Source organism: Anolis sagrei, chromosome 4 (assembly GCF_037176765.1).
Source record: "Anolis sagrei isolate rAnoSag1 chromosome 4, rAnoSag1.mat, whole genome shotgun sequence".
NCBI lineage: Eukaryota > Metazoa > Chordata > Lepidosauria > Squamata > Dactyloidae > Anolis > Anolis sagrei.
In genome coordinates this window covers 117,935,133-117,949,927 of record NC_090024.1, presented here as the reverse complement: position 1 = coordinate 117,949,927, position 14,795 = coordinate 117,935,133, and the positions used below count along the sequence as shown (strand labels likewise).

Sequence of the window (14,795 nt, the reverse complement as noted above, 5' to 3'; positions counted from 1 at the left end):
CGAAACGAAACCGCCCAGCCCTAATATTTAAGTATTAGTATGATTAATACATTCTGCTGCTATTTCTTTGCGTGCGGGTGGTGGGGAGAGGGGTTGATTGATCTCCATGGTCCACGATGTATCCAATGTTTGCTTCAGTGGCTTGTGGGATCTTACAGGTTGGGAACTATAGCTTTAAATACTTTAAATACTAATACAGTGGGAAAGGTGAATTTTACAATTACAAGTTTTCCCCTAGTTTGTATTCTGCAAGGGGAGATCTAGATCTCATTGCCAAAACAATCCAGGCTGGATTTTGCAGCTGTTTGTTTCCAACAAATGGCTGAGATGTTTGCAAGATAACAAGGAAAAGTTAATAAACAATATCAAACTGCCTAATCAAGAAGGAAAATTCCCATCATTGCCTGGAACTGGCAGAAAAAAATCGTGCAGTGTCATGTTTGTCTGTTGTTTTTTTGTTTTTGTTTTTAAAGGAAATGAATGGGGTGAAAGTGCAGTTCTGGCTTTGCAGCCAGAACTCCTCTTGGGCTTACTATAGGGGTGTGAAGCAATTCAAAGTGACACTTCAACACATCCACAATGACATATCACAATCTCCAAAATCACCATTTGAAACACTTTTGAGTTACTGAACCACCTGAAAACATTTTGAACATAGATTCAAAGTGCTTGCACCTGCCTAAAATAGGATTTACAATTTTTTGAAAAGTACTCCTTTAACATGAGTTGAATACTGGTTTGAGATGGGTGTAGAATGATGTGTGGTGATAAGTGCTGATGTTTGTGTTAGCTAATATTCTTATTGATTTGTTGACACTTTGTCTAATTTCCTTTTCCATCTACTTGGCTTCTTAATGTGTGCCTCCAGCCAATTATAGGCTGGATGAAGCAAAGTAGGAGGGTTAGGAGCAGCAGCAGCAACTTCACCCATAAAAGTTAGGACAACATTAGGTTGTCATAGTCAACATAATGTGAATAGAACTTTAGTGTCCTTGACAAATTTGGCTTGAGGTGGAGGAGCTTCTGGGTTCTACTTTCCGTAGGGAGATGGCCAGATGGGCAAGGCACCTTGAGTCCCTTCGGGTAGAGGGGGCGGGGTACAAATAAAGCTTGTTGTTGTTGTTGTTAAAGCAGTAGAGGTGGCCAGAGGTGACTCTGCTTAGCTTAGGCCAATGAGTCACCTGTTGCACCCATTCCAAAGGAATATTAAGGAAGTCAGACCTAGTTGCAATAGCACACGTTGTAATTACATCAGTAATAATTACATCAATTTGGATTACTGTAGTGGGGCTACATTTGAAGAATAGCCAGAAGCTGTAGGTAATCTGGAATGCAACAGCTAGTGAGAACACATTGTTGCAATTTATTTATTTATTTGTGATATTTCTATCCCACCTTTCTCAATCTGTAGGAGACTCAAGGCAGCTTACAAATTGGCAGCAATCTGATGCCATAATAGTTATAAAATACAATTAAAACATTTAAAACATTATTAAAATCCATACAAAAACATTAAAATATATAATCACCAAAGTCTTCACGATCTGCACTTTTGGACAGAATTTGAAGTTACAGGGCCAGGATAGCTGAGAAACCTCTCCCTCCCATGCCAGTCTCCTTTTTTTCTTTTGTATCTGCCACTCTTAAGATAGCAGCACAGTTGATGGACACAAGAGAGGGAGATCCTTCTGGAACAGTGCTGATAACTCCTTTGCTGCTGCTGAAAACAAAACATTTCTACCCTGGTGTCTGTATGCTTGCTCAGGTTTCCACATAAATGCATATGCTAAACTGAGTGTAGCTAGCTCTACTGCATTTCGGTTTAAAATGTTTGCAAGTGGTGACACAGAAAAATATATTTTTTGTACAAATAAAATAAATAAATTCTACTTTTCTGTGTCCATTTTATCTAAGCATAAATATAGATTCTAAACACCAATGAAAACAGTAAAAAGATAATAAAATTAAAAACAAATTAAATAATGCTATAATTTATGCAGTGATACAAATAAAGTAGAGACTCCACACATAGGCAACAAAGATGTGATCAGTCAATTGAAGCTAGGCTTAACAAGCATAGCCAAAAACGGCGACATCTTGAGACGTCTTGTCTCAAGGTGAAAGTGGATTGTATGAAAATATTCTCAATAAGAGCTCAAATGTACAGCAATCTGGGACTTCATTTGCTTTTTTAAAAGACACACCATCATTCCCATATCCAAAGAAAAAAGGCACTGTTCAACTAAAAGATTGCTTCTGTGGCAGTGGGGTGCATTTCAGTGAGAGGAGCAATTATGGCTGTGGATGTGTATACAGCTATACTGCTCCAACTTTGGGTTTTCTGGGGCATTTATTCATGAAGAAAAGTTGTTCTATGAATTCATAATATGTATACTATGAATTTCCTGAGTGACCAAAGATATATTCTTTCTTCATAGGCAATGGTAGCTGAATCACTGACCTATGACTTTAAGGTTTCTTACATTTTTTTCCTGTCAAAAACATCTCTCAGCAGTCAAGGTGTTACTTATATCCATTACTTCATGGTAAGAGAAATTGCTGTAAAGCATATAACCCAAAAACTCATTTTGTATAGTTCGCTACTGGTACCTGCTGTTAGGCTGCTATGCTTCCTAGTTCAAATCTTTGCCTTACTCTATAGTATAGGAAGAATGAGCAGTCATTGGTTTGGTAAAATCCTGTCATGTTTACAGATAAAAAATATATAACACTATGCATGAAAAAAATACCATATAGATCATGGATGGAGAGCTAGGGTCTGATCCAGAAATGCCTTTATTATTATTATTATTATTATTATTATTATTATTAAACTTTATTTGTACCCCGCTAGCATCTCCCGAAGGACTCGATGCAGCTTACAAAGGCCAAGGCCTCAAACAATAACAACAGACAATAACAATACAATGCAAGCAAATTAAAAACATAAGCAATAACAACAACAAAACATTACACTATTACGCAATAAAACCAGGGCCGGGCAATGAAGGGTACAGGTTAAAAAAGTGCTGAGTGTAAGAGGTGATATGTTGGGATTCTTGGCAAGTCCAACGTGCAAAGAGTCTTAAGCTCTAATAAAGTGCTTCTGGGACGTAGTGCTGGAGGTTATCCTATTCAGGAAAGGTACATCGGAATAGCCAGGTCTTCAAGTTCTTCCTAAAGACTGCCAATGTGGGTGCTAGTCTAATGTCTTTGGGGAGGGTGTTCCAAAGTCGGGGGGCAACCACAGAGAAGGCCCTGTCCCTCGTCCCCACCAAACGAGCCTGCAACGCAGGTGGAATCGTGAGCAGGGCCTCTCCGGATGAATGAAGTGAGTGCGTGGGTTCATAAACGGAGATGTGGTCACGCAGGTAGGCAGGTCCCAAACCGTTTAGGGCTTTGTAGGTAAGCACCTGCACCTTGAATTGGGCTCGGTAGGTAAACGGCAGCCAATGGAGTTCCTTAAACAGGAGGGTTGACCTCTCTCTGTAAGGGGCACCATTTAACATCCTGGCCACTGCCCGCTGAACCAGTTGGAATTTCCGAGCTGTTTTCAAGGGCAGCCCCACGTAGAGCGCATTACAGTAATCCAACCTAGAGGTGACTAAGGCATGGACCACCCCGGCCAAATCAGCCTTTGCGAGGTATGGTCGCAGCTGGTGCACAAGTCTTAGTTGTGCAAAAGCCCTCCCGGACACCGCCGACATTTTCCTGGTTTGTAGAGAATTAATTACAGATTGTCCAGAATGTTGTCTGGACAGCCCCTCCTTTATTGTGGGAGTTCCCACAATCATGGCCCTGTCTGGACAGGCCCTAGGTCTAGGTTTCATCACTTTAATTTACTTTATCTGAGCCTTGTTGATCCCACAAAAATTGTCAAAGTACAATTAAATACTTCTTGACAGTTACTCAACTCAAATAGCCACTGTTGCTTTTATGTGTGGATGCCATGTATTTTGAATTTAATACTTAGTGTTGGTGCACATGTTTGAAGGAATGTACAGTATTGGCCTTTTCACATGTGCCACTGGAATCACCATGAATCTTGACAATTCCAACAGTGCATGTCTGGGGGCATGGAGAACCCATCACCCCATGCCTTGCATCATCCAACCCACCCATGTTCCTATTCCATGGGGGGGGGGAGTGTCCACTGCCTGGCTCCTCCCCCCCCCCCCCAATTGATCCAAGACAACACTGGAAGCTTCCCATGTTGCCAACGTGGTGGCATGCCTTCTCCTTTCAGACAGAGCCCTGCCAAAAGTTGCAGTGTGTCATATAATGGGAACCGGCAGGCTTCATCTTAATGAAGAAGGCGAACCAACACAAGCCGCAGATTTCACCCCCATGTGATAAGGTCGTATGTCAGAACCTCAATGCATCATAACAACAGAGAAAAATTGCTGTTCAGAAATTTTGAAAATAGTTATGAAAGGATAATTACTCCAGAAAAAAATAATGACTGTTGCCTAAATGCCAAACTTGACATCTGTTCCAGCTGGAATGCATTCTGTTTGTTTTGGTTCAATTTTCCATTCAGCTCAGGTCCTCCTGAATCCTGATTTTGTCTTAGCTTCCCATTCCAATTTGATAATGTTTGCAGATTTGATCACCATCCCTGGTACTCCTACATCATTAATACATACATTAAACAACAATGGCTCAAGGACAAAACCTAGCAGAAACTATTGTTAATCACTCTTTGGGTGTATCTGTCAACTAGTTATAAATCAATCTAACAGCAGCAACATCTAGCCTATATTATATCAAGTTGCCAAAAGGAAAACCAGAGGCCACCTTACTGAAAGCCTTATGAAAACCAACAGAATACATATTTGGGGGGAAGTTAACATGGGAGAAGTAAAAGTTAATCAAATTGACAATATTCTGAGTTAGCATGGTCTGAATAGAATATTTTTGCTTTAAATCAAAGTATTTCTTTTCTCTTTGTAGAATTTTGTTTTGATCTGTGCATGTACATCCACCTACACATCTATACGTATATTGTGCTGAATTATGGCTCATAGGAAGTAGGGACCTACTTTCATTCTGAACTGAATTTCTACCCCTGCTGAGGCTGTATCCATAATACATCTATTCAACTGGATTACACCAGCATCTTTCTCATCTGCCTTCTATTTTTGCATGTAGGTGGTCTGCTTCCACTAGTTTGTTAGCACCTGCCTTTTTCTTCTTTGATTAATATGATCAGTTGACGAGAACTGAGGACAGTTGCATATAACTGTTCTACCCCATCATTGTGCTTTGAGCATGTCAAGTTATAGGGCCAACTGATTGCACAATCATCTCTCCATCTCTCAGATTCTTCTTCCTCCTATGCAAAGGATGAATCATCCCCTGGCAGATGCAGGGATGTTGAAATAAAATACAAGAGCATAATTAACCTAATTAGTGATCCATTGTTGCAAGAATGTTAACGTTATTTAGCAAGAAGATACTGATTTTAACCAACCACTTAACTTGCAGATACATGGATTCTGTCTAGAAGGACTGTTTTAAAATTCATATTACAGTCGTTAGCTTTTATGGGTGAGAGAGGGGACTTTCAAGCTCAATAAGCAAACAACCAGTTTTTTATAAGACAGCCTTGAATATAATTACATTTCAAGTAGTCAGTAGAGACAACTTGATTCATTTGAGATAACTGTGGTATGTGGATCCGGTTGTCCAAGGAATATGCTCTCTACATTTTATTCTCATTTTCTAATATAAAGATGGACACACACTACAACACTAAATAAAGAGAAAATAGGTGTTCATTTTCTGAAAAGTGTGGATAGTAGGGCTGGGCAACCACGGAAAAATTTGTTTCTAAACTCGATTCGTTTTTTGGGGGTTTTTGCATTTCAATATTTAAAAGAATTCCAATTTTTTTCTTTAAAAAAGTTCGATATTTACAAAATTTCGTAAAATTACGAAACAATACGAAACGAATATGAAACGAATACGAATCGATTCGTTAATGGCGGACGCAACCGCGCAATACGCTAAAAAACCTCCATATGGGACAGGGGGAACTTCTGAAGCTTCCCTCTCCCTCTGTTGTTGACTGTTGGTGTGATATTTATAATTTTTTTTTCACTGATTAAACAAACAACAGCTATAAAACTTGCCCCAGACATGCGGAAATAATAACGAAACAATTTCGAAACGATTTCGAAACGAATACAAAACGAATACGAAGCAATTACGAAACAAATTGAAAAATTCGTTTCGTTTTTTAGATGCTCCTGAATGGTTCGTTATCGCTTCGTAACAAAAAAAAATAACGAATTTTTAACGAATTACGAAATTACGAAACGAAACCGCCCAGCCCTAGTGGATAGATATTTCTCAGCTTCTGTGCATGCCCGTTTAGGCCAAACCTACTACACCTACATTATTAAAATCCTTTTGATTTTAATAATGTAGGTGCCTATCTAGGAAAAAAAAACATGAGCACTTCCTTAAAATTAAACAATTTCATGATTATCAGATCAAATACAGTTCATGAGTACCATCTTTATAGATAGATAAATTTGTTGATTGATTAGTCCTCTAACCATATTAACATATTAAAAGATAAAAGACAAGTACACAAAGAGACAATAAACACAAATCCCTATCACAACACTCTTGTAATAGTTAGGTAAAATACATTTAAGCACTTAAAACTTGATTAAATAATAAGTCTGGTAAAATTGGATTAAATTAAATTATAAAATGATTTTAAATAAGTTCATCACCATGACAAGAGGCCCATTTTGTGTGAGAAAGAGATATTTCAGGTAGACAACTTGCATAATAAATTTGGCTGTGCAGTGGACTGAGTTTAAATTCTCTCCAGAAAGAAAATCGGTCAGTTTGGCATTTGGATCCCAGTTGGTTGTAAACATTGAGATATCACCTTGGTATATAAACAACAATCGAACAAAATATGCATGATGTCCTCTATGGCTGGACACCACAGATGTAGGTTCTTTCATGATAAGGGATTTTTTTTTAATTGTCCTCTTCTTATCATAGAATTAAGTTGCGGAGATCTAGCTCTGGTTACAATCGTTTTAGGCTAGAAGATGCTTCATTCCTGGACATTCAGGTCCAGAAATACCATCTTCTAAATGAAAGCTGAGTCAGCCTACAATTAAACCAACTAGGGATACTGTTGACAGATTCTGGGATGGAGATGGGAAATTTCCTGCTTGTTCCCCTCTGTTGATGAACACAGATATGTGTGCCATAAAATGGATGACATCCTGTTAGTGACATACACAGAAATCAATTGTGTCATGACTGTGGTGTGTTTTTACAGAGCACTGTACAATGGTCAAATTTTACTGATGGAGATGGAACTGACGTTTTGCATGAGAAGTCACTGGGTGTGCTAGGTGATGTGCATGAAAGCCATGATAGGATACTGCTGATTCCATAATAGACTTGAAGTGTGTCAAATCCCAACATGGAGTACATGTGCATGTGCATTACATTGCAGTTGTGCAACAGAATGCCTGCCATGCACATTTAGCAGTAATCTACATAGGTTTTGCTACAGTGGTACTCAACATAGGACCTGCATCATGCAAGTAGCAGTTAATTCTGCTGATGACTATTTACATTTTGCTGTGGCCATATAGGCTGTCAATCAATGTGACCCGAGCCCCCTAAATCAGCCTGCCATGCCACCTCAGGCATGATAGAAGAAGACAAATGTGCCATCAGCATTATGGAAGAAAGATTCAACTAAAATACAGTCCGTTTCTGTATGTGAGATACAGAATGCTTGGAGACACCTTGCTAGCTCTGTATTCAAACTTTAGGTGTAATTATGAGAGACTGCATGAGCTAGTCCCTTAATATGTTTAAATAGCACCACTTTCTTCCCTGAATGCTTTCTAAAGCCTTGTCTGCTCAGAACTATCTCTCTCATCATAATTGTAGCACAGCTAACAATAATAATGATTTTAATTTCAAAACACAAAAGAAAACATTTTCTGCAGTTGATGTTTGAATGCTGTTATCACACAAATCTACATACAAGAAATGATAAGTAATGATTGCCAAAAAATCTGTTATTCTTTGACAGGAGCTAAGGCATTACAGATGTACCCTTTTCCATCTATTATAAGATTGGAGATTTTCATAAAATGAGAACTTTTGACTGAATTGCCCTATAGCTGCACAATGCTATGAAAAGTCACAAGAAAAAGGAAGCTAAATTGAATCCAGCAAATTACCATCTCCATGAGAATGATGGGAAACAATAACGTAGGTTTAACTAGGGCATCTTCACTTGCACGTATCTGCTTGGATTCAGCATTCTTCCTAACACCCCGCATGACTGCTTCAACCAAGAAAATCTTTGCTTTACTTTGATTGGTGCATGAATTGTGCACCTTCCTGGAGAAGTTAGATTTCTGCAGTGTGCTATAATTGGGCTGCCATTGAAAGTGTTTGAATCCAAAAGCATTGAAAAAACCATGACAGCCAAACTGCTGTAAGGATTAGAGACTTTATCACTAGTCTTGTGTAAACTGAACTGCCTTCCAATCAGTATCAGAGGTCAGTGCAAGGTTTGACCTCAAAAGCACAAAAAATTGCAGTCAGAATATCTATCTCTTCTTGTACACTGAGCTACAGGCCCAGAATCTGAGATCCCCAACAAAGGCCCTGTTGCCTTTTCTACCACTTCAAGAGTCTACATTAGTAGTCATATATTGCAGGGCTTTATCTACATCAGGGACTAGCTACAATAATAAATAATAAATCTGATAATCAGAGCTCTGTGTGCTGCTCTCAAACTAGAGGTGGCTTTCAAAAATACTCTTTAGGATGTTGAAAGGTCTTTTTAACCTTGGCAGTATTCCTGACCATGTCACTGCTTATAATAGATAATGAGTATAATGAAAATGGGATGTCAAGATTGATACCTTTTGGAATGCAATGAATCTGCGTGTTTTTGGGAACAGTTTGGGGAAAATGTATAAAGTATGGATATTATATTGAAATATATCTACCCTAGAGTTTCATCATTTTAAAAGGAATGCTAAATTCATGCCAACCTTTGCTTCTCTCTCTCTCTCTCTCTCTCTCTCTATATATATATATATATATATATTAGTCAAGAGATATTGAAAAGAAGCTCCACTATAATCATAGCCATGACCTGTAACTCAGGACCCTTCCACACAGCCCTATATCCCAGCATATCAACACAGAAAATCCCAAATATCTGCTTTGAACTTGGTTCTCGATCATTGACGGACTGATCCAGAAATTGTTGCACTTTAAGAACTTTAAGAACTGGCACTTTAAGACCTGACGATATTTTGCACTTTAAGAACTGGTTATACCGATACCACCATCCGAATCGCCGCCACCCATGTGGTCCCCTGCCCCCCTCTGGATACTGTTTACGTTACTCTGCTGTGGCGGAGGGGGCGGAAGAGGGGGTGGCCCGGAATCTGGGATTGAGAGTGTGGTGGGAAGGGGGGAGGAGGGGGAGGGGAGATGCTGGCAAGAACTAATAAGCTTAACAACAAGTATAGGAGGAAACACCCTTATGGCTCATAACTGCGGCATGGAGGGAGGGAGGTGTTCCACTAGCCGAGGGGCCCCCATAGAGGTCGTGGTGGGAAGGAGGAGATGCGGGAGAAGGAGACCCCGAATTCGGCTTAATTCGGACCGCTTTCCTAAATTAACTATTCCCAATAGGTCTCCTAAGGTAATTTGGTGTAACCAGGTGAGCGGGCCCTCTGGCTTGAAGGTGGTGTTGTTGAACGCCAGGTCTGTCAACGGAAAAACAACTTGGATTCAGGACTTAATCCTGGAGGAGCGGGCAGACCTGGCGTGCATCACGGAGACCTGGTTGGATGAAGCGGGGGGCGTAAATCTCTCCCAGCTTTGTCCTCCAGGCTTCTCCGTGCAACACCAACCTAGAGCCGGAGGACGGGGAGGCGGGGTCGCAGTGGTCTATAGAGATTCCATCCATCTAACCAGGAGCCCCATCCCGCAGACCACAAACTTTGAATGCGTCCACCTGAGGGTGGGTGACCGGGACAGAATAGGGATTCGGTTAGTGTACCGTCCACCTCGCTGCACTACAGTCTCCCTACCTGAGCTAGCGGGGGTGGTCTCGAGCTTGGCGGTGGAGTCCCAACGGCTCCTTGTGCTGGGGGACTTCAACATCCACGCCGAGGCAACCCTCACAGGTGCGGCTCAGGACTTCATGTCTGCCATGGCAACCATGGGGCTGTCCCAACAAATAACTGGCCCCACTCACTGTGCTGGACACACATTGGACTTGGTTTTCTGCCAGGGATGGGAGCAGGGTGGCGGTGTGGAGGAGTTGTCCATCTCTCCGTTGCCATGGACCGACCACTTCCTGATTAGATTTAGGCTCACTGCGCCCCCTAACCTCCGCAAGGGTGGAGGACCCATTAAGATGGTCCGCCCCAGGAGGCTTATGGATCCGGACGGATTCCTGATGGCTCTTGGGGAGTTTCCCGCCGCCGCGGTAGGTGATAATGTCGAGGCCTTGGTCGCTCTCTGGAATGGGGAGATGACCAGGGCTATTGACAAGATCGCTCCGGAACGTCCCCTCTCAAGTAACCGAGCTAAACCAGCCCCTTGGTTCACTGAGGAGCTGGCAGCGATGAAGCGAAGGAAGAGGGTTCTAGAGAGCGTGTGGCGAGCAGACCCAAGCGAGTCAAACCGAACACGGTTTGTGTCCTTTTTGAGGGCATATGCCGCGGCAATAAAAGCCGCAAAGAAAATTTTCTTTGCGGCCACTATTGCGTCTGCAAAAAACCGTCCGGCGGAGTTGTTCCGGGTTGTCAGAGGTCTTTTAACTCCCCCCATGGGTGGGAGCCCTGACAACTCGGCAGCGCGCTGCGAAGCATTTGCTCAGTTCTTTGCAGACAAAGTCGCTTTGATCCGTTCTGGGCTGGACGCCACATTAGATGCAGTCTCTGTGGATGTGACTCAAGCACCTGCTTGTCAGTGTTTGTTGGATTCTTTTCAGCTTGTGAAACCCGAGGATGTGGACAAGATACTTGGAGGAATGAGACCCACCACGTCCATCCTAGACCCCTGCCCATCCTGGCTTCTTAAGGAGGCCAGAGGGGGATTGGCCGAGTGGGTAACGGTGGTGGTTAATGCCTCCCTTCGGGAAGGCAAGATTCCAGCGAGCCTAAAACAGGCTGTTATAAAGCCGCTGTTGAAGAAACCATCACTTGACCCCACTAAATTGGACAACTTTCGGCCTGTTTCCAATCTTCCCTTTTTGGGCAAAGTCATGGAAAGCGTGGTGGCCTCACAACTCCAGGTATTCTTGGGAGACACGGATTATCTGGATCCGGCACAGTCTGGTTTCAGACCGGGACATGGTACCGAGACGGTCTTGGTCGCCTTAGTGGATGATCTGCGCCGGGAGCTAGACAGGGGGAGTGTGTCCCTGTTGGTGCTCCTGGACCTCTCAGCGGCCTTCGATACCGTCGACCACGGTATTCTTCTGGGGCGCCTTGCAGAGATGGGTCTTGGGGGCACTGCTCTGCAGTGGCTCCGGTCATTTCTGGAGGGTCGTACTCAGAAGGTGTTGCTGGGGGACTCCTGTTCAGCGCCACAGCCGTTGACCTGTGGCGTTCCTCAGGGTTCCATCTTGTCCCCCATGCTGTTTAACATCTACATGAAGCCGCTGGGTGAGATCATCCGGAGTTTCGGGGTGCGGTGCCATCTGTACGCAGATGATGTCCAACTCTGTCACTCCTTCCCACCTGCTACTAAGGAGGCCGTCGAAGTCCTGAACCGGTGCCTGGCCGCTGTAATGGTCTGGATGAGGGCGAACAAACTGAAATTAAATCCAGACAAGACAGAGGTACTCCTGGTCAGTCGCAAGGCCGAACAGGGTATAGGGTTACAGCCTGTGCTGGACGGGGTCGCACTCCCCTTGAAGGCGCAGGTTCGCAGCTTGGGTGTGACCCTGGACTCATCGCTGAGCCTGGAGCCCCAGGTTTCAGCGGTGACCAGGGGAGCATTTGCACAGCTTCGGCTCGTGCGCCAGCTGCGCCCGTATCTTGGGAAGTCTGACTTGGCCACGGTGGTACACGCTTTGGTCACATCCCGCCTCGACTACTGCAACGCTCTCTACGTGGGGCTGCCCTTGAAGACGGCCCGGAAGCTTCAGCTAGTTCAGCGCGCGGCAGCCATGTTGTTAACGGGGGCTGGACGCAGAGAGCATACAACGCCTCTGCTGTCCCAGCTCCACTGGCTGCCGATTTGCTACCGGGCCCAATTTAAGGTGCTGGTGTTATCCTACAAAGCCCTAAACGGTTCCGGCCCAAAATACCTTGCTGACCGCATCTCGGCCTATGAGCCCACGAGGGCCTTGAGATCATCTGGGGAGGCCCTTCTCTCGGTCCCGCCTGCCTCACAGGCACGTCTGGCGGGGACGAGGGAGCGGGCCTTCTCGGTGGTGGCCCCCCGGCTGTGGAACACTCTCCCTGCTGAAGTTAGACAGGCGCCCTCCTTGATGGCCTTTCGTAGGGGCCTAAAAACATGGCTCTTTGAACAGGCCTTCAATTGAGTGTAGATAAATTGACAATGGAATGAACTAGGACTACGAATTTCGGCTATGACCCCAGGACTTGACGAAGCGGATTTTTAGTATAAGTATATGTTATGTTGTATTCGTCTGGTTTGTATTGTCTTTATTTACTGTACATTGTCTTCTTGTTGTTGTTGTTCACCGCCCCGAGTCGCCTCCGGGCTGAGAGGGGCGGTCAATAAATGCAAGAAATAAATAAATAAATAAATAAATAAATTATCTGAGTCCACACTCAGATAACGTAGGACTGTGTGAAAGGGTCCTCAGTGGTTGAGTACATACTATGTATACAAAAGGTGCTAAACTCATTCCATAATAGCTCTAGTTGAGTTTTTGAAGACTCCTCTGAAACCACGTAGAGTTGCTGCATGCCTGTAGATAGTACTGAATGAGTTTGCTATTCTCCCATACCCTCTCTCTTTCCCACCCAACTTGTATTAACCATGCAAGACATTTCTTTTGCTTCCCCCAACATTCATTAGATATTTATGCTGATAATGAACTCCAAAATTAGTTTGCTAATTCAGACTGGGTAGCTACACTATCACTTTCATTCACCATGTTTTATATATACTGTAATTTAACACACTTAGGATCTCATTACATCGACGCTGAGAAGCATAGGGTTCCATATATCTAGTGAAGGCAATCATTCCTTTTAGATTGCCAGTTGTCCTTTTCAAGTTCTGTATTTGCCTCTTCAGTTTTCCCCTGTTGTTGCCCAGGCTCCAAATTATCACACAGGAAGCCTTTCCTACACCCTCTCCATCTTACTTTTTTTTTTAAAAAAAAAAAAGGGGAAATCTTTTCTTTAAAGAAAATAGAGAATTTACTTACCCACATCACACAGGTTCGCCTCCTCCTGCATCTAACTCAACTATCTGTTTAGAGGAGACACAAGGCATAATTCTAAAGAAACCACTTGTATGAGCTGCTTTCCTTCCCAAGCCCCTTTCTTAAGACACTTTTATGAGCTGCTTTCCTTCCCAAACCCCATTCTTAAGATACTCGCAAAAAGACCGCAAATGAGAATGCCTCTCAAAACATCACCATTCAATGATGAAACAGGATGAGCAAGTTAGACACTTCCCATCTTGCATGTTTTCCATCTAGAACTATGGATCTGATGCACTCTAAGAGTTCAGAACACAATTGTTCGCATTTGTTCAGAGCTCCCTCCTTGTAGGACACTTCAGCTGCATTTCAAGAATGGGGGGGGGGGGGGGCTACACGTGATGGCCGGAAGTGCTGAAACGTCAAGTGATGGGCTCTGTGTTTCTCTGTGCTTGAAAAGCAGCTGAAGTGTCCTATGATGGAGAAATTTCTCCATGTCATGAGTTCCTTATAGGTCAATTATATAATTATATATTTATATTACATGTAATATTTCTAATAATATTACAATATAGTGGTATGGTGCAATATAGTAATGTTTAATGCTGATATTGTACTATGCTAATAATATAATATATTGTAAGTAATATATACCTTGTAAGCCACTCTGAGTCCCCTTCGGGGTGAGAAGGGTGGCATATAAATGTTGTAAATAAATAAATAAATGACAAGTATTGAGAATGTGAGGCTTGCTGTGTGACATATACAACATTGTCCAAGAAAAGAATGCAGACAGAAAATATGGGAATTGATAAAGCCTCTGCTACTCCATAATCAGACACCCAAGGCTCGGCTTCCTTCTTCCTAATGATATAACCAATTATGCAAAACACACATTTAAAAATGTTCACACAAGATTAGAGAAGAGAAAAAGATAGTGATTCTGGTTCAAGGAAACCCAGTCTGGGTTTCTGCCTCCTATGTTATTACTCCTCAGATATTTTTGAGCTGATAGAGGCAAATAGCAATCTGGAACAGAAAGATGTCAGGCAACAAATAGTTGACTTCTAACGTTATTGTGTTTGACTTCTGAGAAGCTTGTAAAGTACACTGTTAGCAAATGCTTCCATCTGTGTTGTTCCTGTAATGATATAGCCATTAATTGACCTTGGATGATTACACTATGAAATAGATTTATTTAGTGGTCATAAAACAAAGGTTTAAGTGCTAACCTGGCAAGGACTGCACACGTTTGACAAAGTGGCAGATCAGTCAACCCTGAGTTACACAGTGCAGGCAGGGCTCTCTCTTAAGAAATTAGTACTTCAATGGTTTGGCAGTTAGGTGCTACTGTAGAAGT

At 42.6% G+C, this 14,795-nt stretch overlaps 1 protein-coding gene across 5 annotated transcripts in view; it reads right to left on the bottom strand.

Annotated features, from left to right (window-relative positions):
- Positions 1-14,795, bottom strand: part of BRINP3 (BMP/retinoic acid inducible neural specific 3) — a 365,830-nt gene that overhangs the window by 328,525 nt on the left and 22,510 nt on the right. The window lies entirely within an intron of this gene.